This window comes from Megascapheus bottae, chromosome 5 (genome assembly GCF_031878675.1).
Source record: "Megascapheus bottae isolate mThoBot1 chromosome 5, mThoBot2.hap1, whole genome shotgun sequence".
Taxonomy (NCBI): domain Eukaryota; kingdom Metazoa; phylum Chordata; class Mammalia; order Rodentia; family Geomyidae; genus Megascapheus; species Megascapheus bottae.
In genome coordinates this window covers 2,041,545-2,063,973 of record NC_143513.1, presented here as the reverse complement: position 1 = coordinate 2,063,973, position 22,429 = coordinate 2,041,545, and the positions used below count along the sequence as shown (strand labels likewise).

The 22,429-nt window shown below is 42.5% G+C and overlaps 1 pseudogene; it reads left to right on the top strand.

Moving 5' to 3' along the window:
- Positions 1-5,697: 5,697 nt before the first annotated feature.
- On the top strand, positions 5,698-6,307 carry LOC150062720 (small ribosomal subunit protein eS1 pseudogene; annotated as a pseudogene).
- The last annotated feature ends 16,122 nt before the right edge of the window (positions 6,308-22,429 follow it).

Below are 22,429 nucleotides of genomic sequence, written 5' to 3'. Positions count from 1 at the left end.
TGCCAAAAGTTACTCAGAACAAAATATATAATCTAAATAGTCCCCTCTCCATTAACTAAATTAAATTGATAAAAAAAAACATTATTAAGGAAAATTCCAGTGGGAGATGGTTTTATTGATAAGGGACACTCAGGCTAGGCGTGGTGGCTCACGCCTGTAATCCTAGCTACTCAGGAAGCTGAGATCTGAGGACTGAGGTTTTAGGGCAGTGGCAAGAAAAATCACAGAAAAAGCCAGAAGTGGTGCTGTGGCTCAAGTGGTAGTTGTGCTACTACTCTGGGCCGTGGCCTAGCATTCAAACCCCAGGAACAGCAAGAAAAGAAAGAAACACATCATTTCTCTTCAGAAAATGGAAGCGGAGTGGCTATTTTTCAGGTCAATTTAGGAGACAAAGGCATGGCATGAAAACTAAGAATGAAGATCTCTTATAAACAGAGATGCAAAAAATCCTCAGTAAAATATGAAAAAGTTAGAACAGAGTTATACAAAAAAAAGGATAATACAAGGATTGAAAAAAATATTAACTGCAAAGCAAATAATTAGAACCAGATTTCTCATTGTCAGAAGAAAAGAGGAAGGGTAGAGCAAACCCTGTGGTTTGGAATGTGGTAAGAGAAATCTGCATGAACTTATGTTTATTTTAATATAAAACAGTCAAGTAGCTAAAGGAATACTGGGTGTGAGAGAATCTAGGTGGTGTGCTCAAGCCCAGTCCACTGAAATAGCAGAATCTCTTTACCCAAGCGAGGGTCAGGAAGGATGAGGGCAGGCTGAAGAGAGTTCCCAGAAACCAGAGATGCGAGATGCATGATCAGTAGAGTTTCTAAAATGTGAGATGCATGTGTATTTGTTTGTTTGTTTGTTCATTTTGTGCCAGTCATAGGGCTCTAACTCAGGGCCTGAGCAGGGTTCCTGAGCTCAAAGCTAACACTCTACCACTTGAGTCACAGCTCTACTTCCAGCTTTCTCTATTGATATGGTACTGAGGAATCAAACCCAGGAATCAAACCCAGGACTTCACTCAAGCATGCTAGATGAGCAGTCTACCACTAAGGCACCTTCCACCTCGAGATGCATGTTTTTAAAAACCAAGACAAACAGCTGAAATGTATGAGCAGGGCCCCCGTGTGAGGGAGGCAGGAGGATGCCTGCAGTATGGCATCCTGGGTGGGGTCCAGTCAAGAGAGGGGTGCAGAAGGCTGTCAATCCAGCTGGTGAGGACCCTGGCACCACACATTCGTTTACCTTCCCCATGAGGGGCAGAGAGGCAGAGCTTCTGCATGTCTAGGGGATGGAAGAGCACATACTGGAGCCAGCAAAGAATATAGAACGTGGAGCCAACAAACATGTACATGGAAATGAAGCCACACATGGTCCAATGAGGTGTTTGCATGTAAATGCAGCCACGCATGTCCAATGAGGTGTTTAGCTGCCAATATGAACATGGAGTTATCCTCTCGGATAGATCCGCCCTCCCAGTGTTCCAAATCCATCTCTCAGGAAGTCTCTGAGCCTGTTTCACCAGCCATAAGGACAAACCATGGATACCTGCCCTGGGATGATAGAGAATAAGTACATTTTAAAAATGATTCAGTCTAAGCACTAGGCCTTAGTACCAAGTACTCAGTTATTATGTCTTAATATCATACTTTGAAAGTAACTTAGGCTAGCTATGAAATCTTAATACTCAGCACATATTGAAGACATCCAATAATACTAACTTCCATAGGTCTGAAGTAGTTAAAAGTAGTGGAAAAAAATACTTTTCATAATGAGATTCACAACCACAATTCACACATGAAATTCTCTCTCTCTCTCTCTCTCTCTCTCTCTCTCTCTCTCTCTCTCTCTCTCTCTCATACACAAACACACACACACACACACACACACACACACACACACACACACACACACCACTGAGAAAGGCAACTTCCAGGCATTCAAAAAATAAATGCAATGACTGTTTGCTGGATATGAACACAAGTTAATAGAGCCTTTGGTTTGGGTTTGGGTTTGGGGTTTTTGTGCTGGTCCTGGGACTTGAATTCAGGGTGTGGGCACTGTCCCTTAGCTGACTTGCTCAAGGCCAATGCTCTACTACTTGAGCCATAGCTTTGCTTCAAGTTTTTTGGCAGTTAATTGGAGGTAAGGGTCTCTCAGACTTTTCTATCCTGTCTGGCTTTGAACCACAATCCTCAGGTCTCAACCTCCAAGTAGCTAGCATGACAGGCAGGAGCCACTGGCACTCAGCTGTACAGCAATGGCAGTTGTAAATATAAGGATGGTGCTGAATCTGGGTGTGGTGGCCCACATCTGTTATCCCAGCTATTCAGCTGGCAGGATAGGGAGGATTAGGTCAAGGCCAGTCTGGGTGAAGAGTTAGTGAGACTCCCCTAATTCCTTGGTAAGTGCGGGATTCGTATTTGTGCTTCTATAGGACAGTGGCTTAAGACCCAGGACAGACAAAGCTGAGGCCTGGCTCAAGTTGCAGAGTGTACATATATTTACATATATGTACAAATGAGTTCATAATTTCCATGAAGTAAAACCAAGTGACTTACATGATACTCTATTGAAATAGTGACTATCTTTAGGGCTGAAATAACACTTGCTCTCTCTCGGATAGCAGACTTCAGATAATCCTGAAGATGGGGAAGGAGCCTGGCAAGGCCAAGAGACTCTTCATTCTCCTGGGCAAAGCCAGAATGTGTACACAAGAACCCTGGAAGCCCCATAGTCAGGCAGAACACAGCCATCCCAGCGGCCTCACTATAAAGGTGGGTTCTTCACCAAGGTGGAATCAGGTAAGAGTCAGTTTCCTGGAAGAGCCCTTCTTCGTGCAACAATTTGATTATACACATGGCCTGTACTCCATAGCTGCATCTGGCTTATGCCTCCTGCTCCCTGGGGGAGGAAAGACAGGCACAGGGTCTCACACCAGCTCAGAAGTAAATGTAAATGTTTCCTCACTGAAGTGAAATACATCCTAGAAGTGATGCATCATGTCTGTCCTGACACGACTGTCACTGATCTGTTTGCCCCTTGTTCTCTCACGGGTGTGCAGCTTCATGGCAGAGCTTGAAACTATACTGTAGGTAAGGGAAAAAAGTTGAAGAAATGTTCAAGAGATGAGTGAAGCTGGGCGGTGGCTCACGCCTGTAATCTTAGCTACTCAGGAGGCTGAGATCAGGATCAAAGTTCAAAGCCAGCCTGGGCACAAAAAGACCTAAGACTCTTATCTCCAATTAACCTCTGGAAAATGAGAAGTAGGGCTTGGCTCAAGGGTAGGGTGGTAGCCTTGAGCCGAAGAGCTCAGGGACAGCACCTAGGCCAAGTTCACACACAAAAAAAGAGATGAGCAAGTGAGTTGTATCTATAATTCTTCTTAGATCAAAGTGTCTTTGTCTCAGTGGATACTAAGATGATTATTTTAACCAACATAAAAATCTTAATCAGTGCTTCATCCTATTCTAGGTTTGGAGCAGCTTATATAAGATGTATTCAAAGTGGGGGAGGTTCACACCTGTAATCCTAGCTACTCAAGAGCTGAGATCTGAAGACCAAGGTTCAAAGCCAGCCTGGGCACAAAAGTCCATGAGACTCTTATCTCTAATTAACCACTGGAAGACCAGAAGTGGTGCTGTGGCACAAAGTGGTAGAGTACTAGCTTTGAGCTAATTGAGACCAGGCCCAGGGTTCAAGCCACATAACTGACCAAAATAAATAAATAAATAGATAGATAGATAGATAGATAGATAGATAGATAGATAAGATGTGCTCATGCCAGGTGCCAGTGGCTCACTCCTGTAATCCTAGCTATTGATGAAGCTAAGATCTGAGGATTGCAGTTCAAAGACAGTCCAGGCAGAGATGGCCATGAGATTCTTTTTTTTCATATATCTTTTATTGTAATTAATAGAAGGGTTACATAATATTTGCCAGATAGAAGGTGCATTAAATTCACATTTATTGATACCCTTTTACATGTCTTGGTCCCCATTTCCCTCCCCCCATCCCCACCCCTCATCTTGTTTTCCCCCCTTCCCTATCCAATTTCTTGGATGGGAGGCCATGAGATTCTTATCTCCATTAGCCATCCAAAAGCCAGTAGTAGATATGTAGCTCAAGTGATAAAGTGCTATCCTTAAGCAACAAAGCTGAGTGATAGAGCCCAGGTGGTGAGTTCAACCGCAGGACTGGCAAGTCAACCATAAAGGAGTCTTAAACTAATAGGTTAATTTTAATTTTATACAACCCTATTCCAATTAAATTATATTTATTTCAAAGAACTTTTCAATTTTATATATGTTTGCTTATTCACATAAAATATATTTATAATGTTTTCTGGTATTTTTTTTGCCAGTCCTGGGCTTGAGCTCAGGGCCTGAGCCCTGTCCTTGGACTTTCTCAAGGCTAGAGCTCTACCACTTGAGCCTCAGCACCACTTCCGGCTTTTTTCTTTGTATGTGGTACCAAGGAATCGAACCCGGGTGTTTGTGCATGCTAGGCAAGCACTCTACCACTAGGCCAAACTCCTGGCCCTTCTGGTATTTTTTAAAATGCTTGTTTATGTTAGCCATATCCACTTTCTTGGGTGATGTGTCCTATATAAATGTTTTTGTCTTATCCCTAAGTGCACACACCCTTCTCCCCTCCATTCCCTTCTTCACACAAATGCTAAATGCTGCTGTACTTATGGTATGTTAGTACAGAAAGGAAATAAGTCAATCAGCCCAGGAAGAGGTGAGCAGGCTAAGTCTGGGTGTAGAAGAGTCACATGGGCAAATCTCCCAGCTGCTCGTGGGTCAGGATGCACCTGGTGGGGCTAAGCCCCTTCGTGACCGTGCAGAATGTTTCTGATCCACTGAAACTCCACTCTCATTGCTCTATGTGTCGTTCTTAGTTACTCAGATCTTTCTTCTTAGTTATTTCCTGTAGTTATTTCCAACTTCAAAATTCATAGATTATAATTAACATCTCAAATCGGCAACAGTGAAGCTTGAGAAAAAGATCCCACCTTAGTCTCCAGGGCATATAAAACTCAGTGGTTTACATACAGTCCATGTATCTTTTATGTTCTTTCTATCCCAACTTCCATTTATACTTTAAGTGTCCATTAATATACAATTATTGCCTTTTAGACTCCTGAAGTTTAAGACATATGGAAAAATAAAAGAGGAACAAGGTAATAACATCAGCTTTCACATTGATTTCCACACTTCTGGGCTTTCATATACCTTTGAATTGCTATCTAATGTCCATTTGATTTCAGCTTCAACATTTAATGTCTTAATTTCTTCTCCATTTCTGCTTTACAAGATAGAGTTCTTAGCAGAAAATAATATTATAAGACCTGCTACAAAGTGTAAAGGGGAGCTTAAGAAAGAACAATAGAAAGGGTACATTTGATCACTGTATATTCTATGCATGTATGAAGATTCCATAATGAAACCTCTTGGTGTAAATAATTTATGCTTTTAACATAAGGAATTTTAAAAAATATAAGAAATTGAGTTTTGCTAATGAAAAGATTCTTTGATTTTTGTGTTTTAAATCTGATGAGCCTTTTTGGCTTTGTGAGCAACACCATGGCGGCCGGCCAGAACAAGCCCTTGACAAGGAAGCACAAAGGGAGCCAAGAAGAAAATGATTAATCCATTTTCTAAGAAAGATCGGTACAATGGGAAAACACCAGCCATGTTCAATGTAGGAAATATTGGACTCAGGGAGTCAGAATCGCATCTGATAGTCTCCAGGGTGTTTAGAAAATTCAAGCTCATTGTTCAGGGCAAAAATTGCCCTAACCCACTTCCATGGCATGCATCTCACCCGGGACAAAATGTGCCACTAGGTCAGAAAGTGGCAGACCAACATGGGAGTTCAGGCTGACATCTTGGTGTTGGTTTCACCAGCAAGATGCAACCATGAGATCTGCAGCACCTCCTATGCTCAGAGACGCCAGGGCCACCAGATCCGGAAGAGGATGATGAAAATCAAGACCGGAGAAATGCAGACAAGTGACTTGAAAGAAGTAGCCTACAAACTGATTTCAGACTGCATTGGAAAAGAAATGGAAAAGGCTTGTTGTCTCTCCATCCACTTCATGGTGTCTTCAGAGTGGCTCACGCCTGTAATCCTAGCTACTCAGGAGAAAAGTAAAACACCAAAGAAGTCCAAAGTTGAACTGGAAAAACTCATGAAGCTTCATGGTGAAGGTGGTAATACTGAGATGCTACCGGGGAAACAAACCAGCACTAATGTCAAATGAGCTGAAAGACACAAACCACCAGTTCAAGAATCCACTTAAGATTCAGATTTTTAATAGCGACAAACTATTTGTGATGATTTGCATCTCAAAAAGAAAAGTCTGATGAACATGTGCCATTGAGTAGGCACTGTATTGGACTAATTAGTCTGCTAAGATGCAGAAGGTGAGGCACGGTAGCTCATGCCTATAGTCCCAGAGGCTCAGGAAGTAGAACTGGTAAGGCTATGATTTGAGGCTAGCCCAGGCTTTACCAGTAAGATCCTATCTCAACCAAAAAGCTGGGTGTCATGTGATGCTCATCAGACAAGAGGCATAGGTAGAAGACTTGACGTTCAAGGTAGACTTAGGAAAACCTGTGGAACCCAATCTGAGGGGGAAAAATGAAAAGCAATCCAGGGTATGGCTTGTTGCAATAGGGCCCTTACCCGGCAAGTGCAAAGGCCCAAGTTCAAATCCAAGAATCACCTCAAGGGAAAAAAGTATTCTCAGATATGTTGATTGAGGTTGCTCATTAACTTTAGAAAATTTGGCAGATTGTTTCTTCAAATATCATTTTCTGCCCTTTTCTCTGTTTTCGTGTGTTGATTGTGGCTAACAGATCTGTTGGCTTTGATTTGTGTCTTTCCTTTCTCTCCCTTTTCCACTCAGGCCAAATCATCTAAATGGAACTATAGCTTCAGCTTTTAGGGTTCTTTCTTATTCTTGCTCAAATCTGCCATTGAATCTCTAGCCCATCTTTTATTTCAGCTATAGTGTTTTTCCATTCTAGAATGCATTGCTTCTTTTACATTTTCTCCCTCTTTTGATCAGACATCATCAGCCATGGCTTCCTTCGCTCTTCATCTATGACTGGCCTTTAGTTCTCGGAGCAGAACACATTGAAGATGATGGATTTAAAGTCTTTCATAGTAAAACCAATGTCAAGGCTTCTTCCTTAGGGACAGATTGTGTTCATCTTTTTTTTTCCTGTGAACAGCCCACTTGTTGTTGTTGTTGTTGTTGTTTTATTATAACACATAACTCTGAAAATCCAGATTCCCTGGAATTCATTGCTTCTAGCAGTTGGCTGGCATTGTGTCCTTGAAAATATATTTTATTGTATGAAATCTTGGTTCTATTAGGTTGGTGATTTAACAGAGATTAACTGGAACCAAATTTTTTCCCAACCTTTACAGATCTGCCATGTGTTTGAACATTAGTGCAATGCTTCATTTGTTAGGCTATTAAATTCCCTAGACATTCACTTCCAGCTCAAGCAAAGTCCACAGATCAACCAAAGCTGAAAAGTCAGAGCCTTCTCCAGCCTTTTCTAATATATGTCCAGCCCCCAGTCATTTCTGTAGTATTCTAGATGCTCTGACCTCTATGTTATTCCCATATTATATCATCTTTAGCTTCTTTGAAGCATTAGAATCTTTCCATTACGTTGTCTTTCTCTTACCTATTGCCCCAGCAAGTTAAAAACATCAGTAACCCCTTCCAACAGTGAAGACTACTGGTCAATCCTGTAGGGCCATTCCTGTTTGAATTCAGACATCTGACCTCTACTCTTGAGTGAGCTCTCTCCATGACCTCCTGGCAGTTCTGGGTGTAATATAAGGGAGGCTCCTGTGCTGACTTCCAGCTACTCAGTCTACACTGGAAACCCAGAAACCCTTGGTCAAAAGGAGGCAACATACATCTTAATGGTGGAAAATGGTTAAAACCATGAAACTACCAACTTTTCATCTCCCAGGAGACTCTGAGACATCTCTTGGCTTTGACTGTTGTTCTTTGGAATTAAGTTTAATGAGCAGATGTAATTTATGTCATGAATTTATACTACTCTGACCTCTGATATTACATTTTTCATCACTAGCTCCCATGTGTTTGAGATATTTGCACCGGCAAATAGAAAGATTTTCTGTTTTGTTTACAACAGATGCTAGAGAAATACAGCCAAGAAAGTAAAATTAAAGATCATTTATCTCCATGACCACTCAATGGTTTCTCAAGCAGGTTTGAAAAACATTACAAGAATGCAAAGAGGTCACTCTGTCTTAAATTTACACCATCTAGTGTCATAGCTTTAAAACATATTCAGATGGTAGTTTGTTCACATAAAAGCTATTTTTGAATAACTATGACAGGGTGGCAATGCAAAATAAATAGAATTGACTATCATGAAGGCTAACAAAGAAGCTTAAAATTGAAGTAATTCACATTTAAAAGTGAAGAGTAAATGGAATGGAATGTGGTTTTGTTTTTGTTTTTGTTTTTGCCAGCAGTCATGGCTTGAACTCGGGGCCTGTGTACTGGTCTTGGGATTTCTCAAGGCTAGAGCTCTACCACTTGAGCCACAGCACCATTTCCGGCTTTTTCTATGTATGTGATAACCAAGGAATCGAACACAGGTCATTGTGCATGCTTGGCAAGCACACTACTACTAGGCCATACTCCCCGCCCTGGAATGTGGTTTCTAATGGGTATAAGAATATTTTTAATGAGACAACAATATTCTTTTTTTTTTCCGATCGTGGGGCTTGAACTCTGGGCCTGGACGCTGTCCCTGAGCTCTTCAGCTCAAGGTTAGTGCTTTCATTTAAGCCACAGCACCATTTATTCTCTTTTTATTATTGTATTTTATTGTCAGAGTGATGTATAGAAGGGTTACAGTTACATTCATCAGGTAGTGGGTATATTACTTCTTGAACATTGATACCCCTTTCCATGTTTTTCTCCCACTTTCCCTCCCCCGACACCTAAAAATATTCTTAAGTGAGATCACATGCTAGGTAATGATAATGATTAACACCTACAATCCTAGCTACTAAGAAGGCTGATTCCTGATTCAAAGCCAGACCCGAGACAAATACTGGAAACTCTTACCTCCAATTTATCTGCCAAAAAAGAGCTGGGAGTGGAGATTTGTCTCAGACTATCACTTGAGAGAATGAAAAAAGTGATCAAGAGGAAAAGGGCTTGAGTACAAGCCCTAAAAAGGACACACACACACACACACACACACCACACACACGCACACACACACACACACACACACACACACACACACACACACACCACGCACTTATAGTGAAGAGTGCCTGAATCCTTAAACACACTAAACTTCCAACTATCCTGTTTAAATGGGTCGATTACATAATCAGTGAACTATAAGTCAGTAAAGCCATTTAAAAGACTTGTGTCATGTGAAGGGTGTGCATGCTGCTTTGTAAGGGCACCAAAGACATAGCAGTCAATTCTTAACATTCAGCAAGGAAATAGGAGAGAGAGAAAAAACAGGAGCCACTGAATATTCAGATTGAATACCGGAGCTATGTCCATTCTGGGTTCTATTCTGAAACCAAATATAATTGATGATGTTTTCACTAGATAGGAAATGTTAAGGTCCATTTTTCAGGTCTAGAAACCCAGCCTGCCTTCAGTTCCTGTACAATATGATTGCAGGCTTCTCCCAAGCAATCTTGCTCCTGCTGGTAGAGCTGAGTGCCCATCAGTTCTTCCATTTGCCAAGGTGATCCTGGACTGCAGGCAGAGAAAGAACTGGATAAGCGCAGTGCCCAACGTTTCAAGAGTCAAAGAAGCATCCTCCTGTCTTTTCCCACTCTCTTCATACTCAGATTACCACAAGCCACCCAGCTCACCAAGCTGAAGGTGTTAGAATCAGAATGAGGACATCACATGTCTTCAAAATGCTGATACCTTTTCTTCTTCTCCATACCAGCCTCAGGGGCTACGGCCTCCGATTAGTGACTTTAGATACCACTCATACCCACAGCTCCATATGGCACCCCAAGACCCACCAAGGCATTCTCTTCCTTTCTCATAGTTCAACTCCAGCCTGGGAAGCAAAGTCCATAAGATTCTTATCTCCAGTTAATCACCAAAAGGCTTGAAGTAGACGTGTGTGGCTCAAGTGGTAGCTCAAGGACAGTACCTAGGCCCTGAGTTCAAGCCCAACACACACACACACACACACACACACACACACACACACACACACACACACACACCTACTAACACAGGCCACAAGAAGTATCATGGGGACCAATGGTAGGTATGAGAGAAAAGTGCATGCAGAGGCTATGTGACCTGCTCTGGGCCTCTCAGAAGCTCTGTACCACGCCAGTAGCCACCAGTGGTTTACAATAAAATAAACTTCACAACAATCATGTAAATCTGTTGTAAAGTAGATAGCTAGGAGAAACTAGATCCCATTGATCATTAATTAATTAATTAGTGATGGTTAATGCCTAGACATAACATTTTGTCTAACCTAGCTTTGTTTTCTGGGTGATTCTTGTCGTGTTCATAAAAGTGAAGATTCCTCATAGCAGAAAGATACATTTTAAAGTTATTAAACACATTCTTAGAAAAGGATCTAACCTGAATTTGTGAGTTTTCTACTTGAGAACCCGTATGGGCACTGTACAATAATAGTTTTCCCCTCCTCTTATCCAGGATTTTATTTCCTGTGATCAATCACGATGTGAAAAGAGTACATGGAAAACTCTAGAACTAAACAACCTATAAATTTCAGATCTCACACACACACACACACACACACACCTTTCTGAGGAGCATGATCAAAATCTCACATGCTCCCACTTCTTCAGACCAGGATGTGAATCACTTCATTCATTGTGTCCACCCATGTCTGCTGCCACCTGGCTCCCTCTTAGACCTCTCAATTGATCTGTCAGTAGAAAAAATAAAAACTTAGGCGAGATCCGGGAAGATTGTACCGGCCCCACCCCCAACTCCACCAATGAAGAGCCAGGTGGGGCGGGACTCAAGCATCCTGGAAGAAGTTTCCTGATTGCTCTCTGCATGTCTCCACCCACCAGACACCAAGTTCACAAGACACCATGAAGCACTGAAGTCTCACGCCTACTGCACTTCATATCTCCAAGTTCATTCTTTGAGTTTAGGTGGGTGAATGTGTTTCTGTCAGTCTAGAGGCGACGTAAACAGTTTGCACATTAGGCAGTAGTGATGGTCACAGAATTGTGTAATGTACTCAGACTGCATGATTATATATGATTTAAAAATGGTGAATTTGGGGCTGGGAGTTTGGCCTAGTGGTAGAGTGCTTGCCTAGAATGCATGAAGACCGGGGTTCAATTCCTCGGTACCCTACATACATAGCAAAAAGCCGGAAGTGGTGATGAGGCTCAAGTGGTAGAGTGCTAACCCTGAGAAAGTCCAAGGACAGTGCTCAAGCCCTGAGCTCAAGCCCAGGACTAGCAAAAAAAAAAAATGGTGAATTTTCTGTTATATGAATTTTAGCTCAATGACTTCCACAAGTATATGTCAAATTCTTTCAGATTTGTCTTTTATTTAGAAGGTTTTTTTATTTCCCTTATTAAAGGCAATGTATCTTCTCAACAAAAATTCTAAACATTATAGTTCTCATCCCAAATAATCAATTAAAAAAATGTAAGGTTAGTTCTACTACTTCTCTTTATGAATTGGGACTTAAGGAAGAAAATACTCCATGAGAAATATCAGGACAGAAGAATGCTGAAATAATTGAAAATGCCAAGGTTCATCATAAGAGCTTTTGTCTGTCAGGTCACTTCATGGCAAATAAACATTATTTATTTAAATGTAAAGAGAAGTTGAACACAGTGGCCCACACCTGTAATCTCAGCTACTCAGGAGGCTGAGATCTGAGGGTCTCAGTTCAAAGCCAGCCTGGGCACAAAAGTCTGAGAGATTCTCATATCTAATTAACCACCTGAAAACTGGAAGTGGTTCTGTGATTCAAGAGGTAGCTCTTCTCAGGGACAGTGTCCAGGCCCAGAGTTCAAGCCCCACAACTGACAAAAAAAATGTTGTAAATGGAAACTGTGACCCCTTCGAGGTGTGATGGCGGAAGGGCAGCCAGACATGAACAGGGAGGACCACAGTCACAGGGTAGAGGACTTCCTGGAGGACATCCAGCAACCTTCTCAGCTCAGTCTCTCCTGCACAGGTCTGACAACCTGTCCAAGAGCCCCCAGAGGTGATGCTTCTCTGGCATCCATCTGTAGCCCCTTCCTGCACAGCCCAAGGCATCTGTTCATGTGGACTTAGATTAAAGACTGTACTTTCTCAGGAGAAATTCAAAACCTGATTGTTTTGCTACTTGGAAGAAGTCTAATGAAGTCAGAAAAATAATCAATAGAAGACAGGATGTGGTGACTGCCTCCTGAATGCCCACCCACAAAGACCACAGCTTGTCTGAGGCCTCAGGGATGCCCAGAGTCCTGACGACGATGGTTGTCCCAGCTGACCTTGCCTGCCCCTGTCCCCTAACTAAAGACAGTCACCCCACAAAGGACCCAAGCACAGCAAGACAGCCTCAGCTACAGCACCTACATTGGAATCGATCAGCTCAGTGCTGGCTCCATGCTGGTACCAAGATAGATGAGCCCAGAAACGCTGTGTCCCTCAGAGAACATGGAAGGGAATTCACAGGCACATGGGAAGGAATGACTTCAAACCCTGTAGACTGACACAGAAATGGCACTTACATGTGTCCTACTGTGTCTTTTGTTTTAGGAAACCTATGTAAAATGAAAAGTGGGCTGACATGCTATTTCTGATGACTCCAATCCTCTGATGGATCAGAGCTGCCCTGGAGGTTCAAACTTGTCTCCATGAGAGAGCTCCCAGGAGAAAACCCCTCACTTCTGTGACTCTCACATGACAGTGTTTGACAGTGTGTGTCTGTGGGTGCGGGTGTGTCCACTTCCACTGCTATGGCAACCACACTATCACCAGTCATTGAGACACAGACTTCATGAGATGGGTTCCACAGCTTGGTGAATCAATGCTCTGTTTCTGAAACAAAGCGAGAAAATTAAATAGCAGAAACTATGATAGTGCAGCAGAGCTGAGAGAAGTGCCTGAGAGGTGACTCAAGCTGATTTCTACACATGGTAGGGCCCAGCTCTCTGTACCAGGAAGGAACCTAAGGTTTAGTCTGGGAATACACCTGGAGTCTGATTGTTTCTAATTGCTCTGAGACCCCTCAATCTATTCCAATTCCCAGTAGATGTTCTCATAATAATAACAAAAGCATGGGCCGCGAGTTTGGCCTAATAGTAGAGTGCCTGCCTAGCATGCATAAAGACCAGAGTTCGGTACCACATACATAGAAAAAGCTGGAAGTGGTGCTGTGGCTCAAGATAGAGCTCTAACCTTGAGAAAGCTCAAGGACAGTGCTCAGTCCCCGAGTTTAAGCCCCAGGACTGGCAAAATAACAATAATAAAAAGAACAACCAAAACTACCTTAAGTTGCTCTGGTATGGATTCAGTGAGGAAATGCAGCATTAACTTAACTTCCTCAGAGATAATTTACAGCATAAAATGCAAACAATGGTTCTTTTCTTTATATTAATGGTAAGAATCTGGATGCGACCATTCACCCAGGATACATCTGAGGAGAGACCCCATCCAGCTCTGAGCATAAACTGGGGTGAATCCCACTTGCCCTTCAGGCGCAGCCCAAGACAGCGCCTCTCAATTTCTCTGGGACAATGGGGGAAAATGGCCTCTAGAGACTGTTGGTGCACATGATAGGAACTTGTTGGGAAAAGCTCTATGTGGAGACAAAGCATGCAGAGGGCCTCAAGTAGTCTCAGTCTTCCCCAGGCTCTCTCTCAGTGAGCAAGCACACTGATCTCCTCGCGGGGGACACAGAGAAGGATGGGACCTAGATCAGCCAAAGGCATAATGCTCAATGTACATTTGAGAAATTGGAACCAGGAAACTCAAAACAACCGATGGAATTGAGATAGATAGGAAAGAGGAAAGGATGGCACTGATCAAGGTGCACTGAGCTCATAAACTAACGCGGTACATTGAAACCATTTTGTACAACTACCTAAAAATATTTTTTAATGAAATGAAGTTGTGTACCAATGGCTCACATCTGCCATCCTAGCTACTCAGGAGGCTGAGATCTAAGGATCATAGTTTAAAGCTAGCCACAGCAGGAATCTCCATGAGTCTCATTTCCATTCTAGCACACAGAGAGAGAGAGAGAGAGAGAGAGAGAGAGAGAGAGAGAGAGAGAGAGAGAGAGAGAGAGAGAGACAGAGAGAGAGAGACAGAGAGAGAGAGACAGAGACAGACAGAGACAGAGACAGACAGAGACAGAGAGAGAGAGTCTCATTTCCATTCTAGCACAGAGAGAGAGAGGAGAGGGAGAGGGAGAAAGAGAGAAAGAGAAAGAAAGAGAGAGGAAGAGAGAGAGAAGGAGAGAGGGAGAGAGAGAGAGGAAAGAGAGAGGAGAGAGAGAGAGACAGAGAGGTGGTAGAGCATACATAGCCTTGAGAAAAACTGCTCAGAGACAGGGTTCAGGCCTGAGTTTAAGTCCCAGGATCAGCACCAAAAAATTAATTAATTAATTAATTAATTAATTAATTTGAAAGTTAACCTGATCCAGAAAGTCTCCTCTAGGCCCCAGTCAGGCCCAATATTCCTCTCCCTGGACCTGACCCAGGCTCCCCAAGGCCATCTGCCCTACTTGGTGAGATCCCCGCTAAGGCAGCACCCCAAGGCCTGCTCTGAGCACCAACTCTGGCCCATGTAACATACCCTCCAGACTGAGGAGATGCTGGATGACTCTTCTCAGGTGGCTACAAAGTCTCTGGTAGAAAGGGCCTTACACAGAAAACTGATCAAAAGGCCAGAGGGTGGAAACCACACCATATTCTGCTGCAGTAAAGCTTTCTAAAAATGAACCCCACACCAAGGAATCAGTCATGACTCCAGGGTTTCTAAACAATGACCCTGGACTCTAAGACTTTTTTCCCACGAGTCAGTTCACATCAGCTTTAACAGCACAAGGCTACCTCAGTTCCAGAAAGAAAGCATCAGCAGCATCTAATATGTGGCCGCCATTGGAAAAAACAGGAATTTATGGATGAAAATTTCCTTCAAGGACTGGTATATTCCATCCTGAAAGATGACCAATAAAAGTGATTGATCAGCGAGAAAGCTTCCACTCTGGGATTTATGAGACTTTGGTTCTCCTGGTTCCTTAGTAGAGCTCTCATGCCTCTTCTTGGGTGCTAGAACCCAAGACTTGGTCAGCACTCACCCAAGTTGAATCTGACTCTGATACCACCGGAGGATATAACTAATTAATAAGACCAGAAACAATCCTTCAGTGCCAGTGCCCAAGAATCCCTTGCCATTCCTGAAATAACTTATTTTTTTCTGAGATTTGTTAGATTCAGGCAGGTAGATAACATACAACATGTCAAACAATACCCTTCCATAATATTTGTGGTTCTTTCAGATTTAACAGGGCAGCCCAACCTATAACTAAACATAAACGCTCAGAGCAGTATAAAGGAAATCTATCTTAACTTCAGCCAAGGAAGGCTTCCTTTGGTGAAAATCAAGGCAGCCCCCTGACAAGAGAGAAGTGTGTGAATCAAAGGAAACCAAGTCAGAATGGGACACAACCCATTTCTTCACAACTGAAGGTCCCAGGCCATTCAACCAACACTCGCCTAACATGACGCTTTGGCTAGAGGGAAATGAATTTTCTGCACATTTAGACTTGTCTCAGGAAGAGTGAATCTGAGGGAAAGTAAGTGTGACATAACAAAAGACATCTCATTACTTGTCCTTAATCTCTAACATGGGCCTACTGAAAAGCTCATTCTGGGATGGGGATGGGAGGGATGAGTGAGAATGCAGAAAGAGGTGACACTGATCAAAATGCATTGCATTTCATGAACTGCTTTGTGACATGGCCACTCCTTTGTCCAATTACTTCAAGATTTTTCCATATATTTTTATTGTAATTAATAGAAGGGTTACATTATATTCATCAGATAGAAGGTGCATTACTTCACAAATATTGATACCCTTTCTCATGTCCTGTTTCCCATTTCCCCCTCCCCCTCACAACTTGATTTCCCCCTTTCCCTCTCCTATTTCAAACAACCAATTAAGCTTAAAATATATCAGATAGCTAGGTGAAATATTGTAACAATATGAGATAACCAAGGACAGCAAAAGAGATGAGAGATAACATATTACATCAAGGACAACAATCACTCATTATATGGCTTTTGTTTCTATATCCTGGAGGTCCTTGGCGTCATACTATATGACCTTATGTATCTAGATTGTTCTATTGTGAATCTCTGCTAGGAGAGCCCAAGGTTTCTACTGATTATGACGAATGAGGGAAACCATTGAGCCTATGTTCCTTTGAGTCTGGCTTACTTCACTTAATATGATTTTTTCTAAGTCTTTCCATTTCCTTACAAATGGGATGATGTCATTCTTTCTGATAGCATCATAGTATTCCATTGTGTATAAATACCACATCTTGTTGATCCACTCATCAACTGAGGGACATTTGGGTTGGTTCCATATTCGAGATTTTTTTTCATTTAAAAAAAAAGAAACTTCAATCCCTCTAGTCCAACCATCAAATACTGTGCAGTCAATGATCATGTAAACATCCCTCCATTATAAGAAATACCATACAGCTGTTAAAAGGATGAAATGGAGAGCTATGTACTATTACAGAAAGAGCCATTTATAGAAAACAAGTGGCTACCTGAATTTAATGCCTGTCACAATTACATTTAAATGGATGTAGACATTCCTAGAGGATGGGTCTGCAAGGCATTCAACCATCAATGGCTCCAGAGTGAAAGGGTAAAAAGTATCTGAAGACAAGGAAGGGAGAACCAGCAAACCTGAGCCTCTACACTTAGGTATTGTTCAGATATTTTATCTGAAAGGTACAGACTGTATCTGTAGACAAAATGTCTACCCAGCATTCCATGCAAGTGATAGGTGCCTGCTCAAAAGAAGCCACGTGGTCAGAATATCCAGCTCACCAGGACAGGACAGGCAGCAGACTCACAGGACTGAGCTGCCCTAAGGATCGACAGCTGTCATATTCCTTTTAGGCCATGAAGATGGCATGATGAAGAACAACCCCTGTCTCTCTGGTCAAGGGAAAATTTGTCCTGGAGGAATCTGAGGGTGGCCTTGAAGCAGGACAGCCAACATCAGAGTGAGTCTCCATCCCAGGGACTAGCGGACATCAAAGAATGAGTTCTGATGGAAAAGAACATTGGCCCCAAGGCCTCCTGGGACAGGGCACTCAGGTGTGGCTTTGCAAACTCACCTAGGTGGGATCTCATGGGCCTGGTGGGTGTCTGGCCACAGAGAACCTCCTGTGACAAAAACCCAGGCCTAACACAGAAGCAGAGCAGGCAGAGCTTAGATACACAATGGCACAAAAATCCACTATGACAGCCATAGTAGTCAAGGAGAGCTAAAACCACCCCCAAGTCCCACTGGCAGGACAGAGCCACTAGTAGACAACAGCCCTGCCCAGTTCTAGGTCTTCATTCCCCATACCAGATCCCTGAAGGGAGACACAGCCAGCCTGAGGCACTGGGAAAGACATACTGGCCACCAAGAAGCCCCCAAGACGCCTACTGAATTTTCTTAACAAAGGGACTTGTCATCTGCATAATCAGCCTTTCTCTGTGCCTCCCTCCTCTTTTCTCACATTTGGTTTGCACTGAGTCCCTTTGGGGAGGAAAAGTGTTACATGATAAGAGCCCTTAACCTGTTGACTTTTCCTGGGTTAGACTGGCAGAATCAAAAGCTGGGCTCAGAGCATGGGTTAGGGTCCATACTGTACCCCACCCCTCCACCTGCAGGCCAGAGCCCATCCCTGTTGGGCTCTAAGAGGTCTGGAAAATGCCTGCTTACCTTTCCCCATCTGCCTAACTAGAATCTAAGTTTGCAAGGCTGGAAGGTGACAGGATTGAAAGCCACCTCCATCCTCTTCTGAGGATCAATACCTTTCTAACCTTACTCTCAAGAAGGCATAAGGGGCTGTGGGGCTCCCTCCATCCAGACAATCCCACTGCATCATGGGACTGGAGGGTCCCCTGGCATCATGGGAATAGATTTCCCCATGCATCATGGAACCACACTTCCCCACCAGATCAAGACCACTGCCCTGCTGGAGTATGGGACCTGGGGTATTTGTTGGTTTGCAGCTTGACAGGGCAATGACTTGCTCCTACTTTTCATTTATTTAACATTTCAATGTGTCCCTTTGCATGCTCAGAGGCCTCTGAGGTTGTAATGTTCTCTGTAGCCACATCGCAGATAATTCTTATGTAATCTGGTAACATTAATAAAGGAGAGAGAATCAGAAGTCTTCACAAGATTTCTTTTTAATTCCTCCAACCTAAAATTAAGAAAAATTACTTTCTGCATGTGAACAAAATACAGTCGATCTTTGGCCACTAAAATTGTTTTTCTAATGGAACCAATGCTTGCATTCCTGCCAATCTTGATAAATGGTGGCTGTGTTGGAATAAATACAAGCAACTAATAAAACAGAAAACTGTAGTTCTGTCTCTCTATCTCTCACACATAAACTCACACGCAGGCCCATGCACATTCACACACAGACACACATATGCACACACATGTGTGCACACATACAATGTAACACATTGAATCCCATCCCTGAGAGAGGTTGTATTAAAGAGAATAAAAGCCATTTCTCAGATGTGACATCTCTTCTCCGTTGCTCCCCTGAAAAACAGAATCTGATCCAACAAGAAATATTCCACCCAACTCTTGAAAAACAGCAGATATGCTCACATAATGTGGGAAGTTTGGGGTGTTTTTAAGTCTCTGTTTTGGGAGAGTTGCCTAGAACATACCCCTCCTCTTCTAGACTTTCTGTCAACTCTCTGTGCTTACTGCCTCAACCTCTTTTCTTATTTAAGATCACAAACTCATAAATCAACTACAGTTCATTTAGGTTAAAAAAAAACAGAACTGAAAATAATTACTTGAAATTTCATTGTGAAATGAAATGAAATGAAATCTGATCACAAAGAGGCAGATAAGCTATGGGTTTGTTTTAGCAAACCAGTATATTCCCCCTTCTCCATCTCCCCCCCCCCCCCCCCCCCGCCACTCCCTGCCCCTTTCCTGGTCATACCCTAGGAGACACCTGTGAGTTATGAGCATCCCTTTTCCTTCTTGAGGTAATTAGTCGTCAGGGTATAGTTAGGCAGAAAAACCCTGGGCCAGTCTCACAAACTAAGATACCTGTTCAGTTGAACTCTAAGTGTCCTTAGCCTGAGTTTGTGTAACCAATTCCTACTTAAGACTCATGCATATGCATTGAATCTCATGCCTATGCTTAAAACTACAGGATAGCAACCCCGTATATGTGTACACCGTATAATAAAGTCTGCCAAACTATGATTGCTCATTTCCCTGAGATGAGCCCACCATCAGTTTGCCGTGAATGCCTCTCATACTCCAAAAAATGAAACTTATAGCTGCAACCTTGTTTTGAATGACCTAGCATGGACTGCCATTTCTCTTCATGATATAATTTCTTTCTCTAGTCAACTCTTTGTGTTCTCTATGGGGATCTTCATTCAGTTCTGTGTTGGTTATAAATGACAGAAAAACCTTGACAACAACAACAAAAATACAGTGAAGATATGAAATTGTGAGTCTCCTGAGGCATATCAAGGTTCTATTTACCCTGCAGTCCGATACATGTTAAATAGTGCTATGGATGAAAAACAATGTATATATCTCAATTGAAAAAATATTATATTCCAGATGAGGCACATGAGTGTTACAGAGGACAGCAGATCAGGGGGCAACACAGAGCCTCAGTGGACAAAAGTAAAGTATCGTCTTGTCCTGGGGATCGAATTTAGGGCCTTGTGTATGCTAGACAAGTGCTCTACCCCTGCACTTGAACAACCATTCATTCATTAATGAAATGTGGTTTGTGTTGAACTAGACAAGACAGATGAAGCATCTGAAGATGCTTTTGTGGTTCTGAGACACCACAAAACTAGGAACTAGGGAGCTTCGTTATTCGACAAATTACAATACAAAAATTACCTGGTTTTCCTTGCTCATGCTAGGGAATGGCAACTTTTGCAGAGTATTCCATGAAGAGGAGCCTGCCTTATAATTAGAGAATTTAGTAAACAGTATGTCAGACTTTCATTCTGAAGGAAATATTCATTGACCTTTACAAAACTATTTGGTACCACCTTCTATTTCCCAGGTGGAAAAGCAGGAAGGAACTGTAGGAAGTAATCTTTGAGAAGCCCAGAGAGACCATCAGGTATTCAGTGGGTTGATTAAAAAAACAAAAACAGGGCCGGCAGTTTGGCCTAGTGGTTAAAGTGCTTGCCTAGCATGCATGAAGACCCGGGTTCGATTCCTCGGTATCACATACATAGAAAAAAAAGCCTGAAGTGGTGCTGAGGCTCAAGTGGTAGAGCTCTAACCTTGAGAAAGTCCAAGGACAGTGCTCAGGCCCTGAGCTCAAGCCCAGGACTGGCAAAAAAAAAAAAAAAAAAAAAAAAAACTTAGCTAGGTGTGGTGGCTCACACCTGTAATCCTAGCTACTCAGGAGGCTGAGATCTGAGGATCAAGGCTCAAAACCAGCCCAGGCACAAAAGGAGACTCTTATCTCCAATTAACTTCTAGAAAACAGGAAATAGGCTTGGCTCAAGGGTAGGGTAGTAGCCTTGAGTTGAAGAGCTCAGAGACAGCACCCAGGCCGAGTTCAAGCCCCATGACCCACAAAAAAAAAAAAAAAAAATGACAACAAGGGGGTATCTTTCAATTTATATTAAAAATGAAAAAGAGAGAGAGAGAGAAAAAGAAAAGCTTACTGAACTTTGCAGGGAAAAAATGCCCAGAGTCCTGAGGAATACAAGGACCAGGGAAATTACTACAATCCAGAGAAAGTAAATTTACCAGTTCAGTGAAGCCATTCCCCAGGGACTCGCGCCACCTTACATCTTGGGAAAAGAGAACAGGTCACATTATGTCCAACATGATCAAAAACATCTGTTTGAAAAATTGGAATGCCAGTCACAAATTCACATATACCATGCCATGACATGAGCTAAACCACCCTTGCTTCTATTTCTTGTTTTCCTAGCATCAGAAAACCCTACAACATTAGGTTTGGGTTTGTTTGCTGTTTTTGTTTTTTGGGGTTTGTTGTTGTTGTTGTTGAGCAAATGTACACTACCCTCATATGTACAGGTTCCATATTTGTGAATTCAGCCAACCTCAGATCAAAATATTAAGAAAGAAAATATATTGATTATGACATGTATTGACCATATGTAGCTACTTGTTTTTTTTCCTCAAATGACACAGCAACAGCAGCATTGAGTTGCAGTGGCAAGATAAGTCATCTAGATAAGACTTAACATGTTAGGGAGGTTACACTTGAGGATCTGTGGATATTGGCGATCTGAGGGGATTCTGAAACTGATCTCCCCAGTAGACTGAAGGATAATTGTAGTAAAAAGGGAATGTATGAAAAATGCTCAATGTCACCATGAAAATGCAAATAAAACCACAAGATATTGCCTCACCCAGTTAGAAAAGACAAAGCAGTAACAAACACTAGCAAAAAGAAGAGGAACCTCATATGTTGCCCTGGAGAGTGGAAATGATGATAGCTATTATGGAAAACGGGAAGGAGACGCCTCCGAACACTGGAAATAGAACCGTTTAGTGCAGCTATCATACACTTGGGTATGTGTCCAAGGAACTAAGATTATATGGAGGAGAAATCTGCAGTGTTCAGAATAGCCACGGTATGAGATCAACCTAGGTGTGTGTTAATGGATGAATGGATAAAGAGAATTACACACACACACACACACACACACACACACACACAAGGAATATTAATTAACTATTGAAAAGGGATGGCATTCTTTCGTCTGAAGCAAGATGGATGGACCTGGAGGAAGTGACATGAAGTGAAATAAGCCATGCATAGAAAGATGCAGCAAATGCATAGTGGTTCTCAGGAACTGGTAAGGCGATGGGAAGCATAGGGAGCATGAGCACGAAGGCAATGGTAGATGGTTACAGGGTTGCTGTGGGCTCAAGGGGCAAATTCTAGTCCTCTACAGCACAGAGGGTAATGGCAGTTCATTGAGTATTACAAATTAGAAGACTTTGAATGCATCGAAGAAATGACAAATACCTAAAGTGGCAGATGTGCCACTGATCTGAGGATCATGGTTAGAAGGCAGCCTGGGCAGGAAAGTCCATGAGGCTGTTATCTCTAATTAACCACCAAAGAGC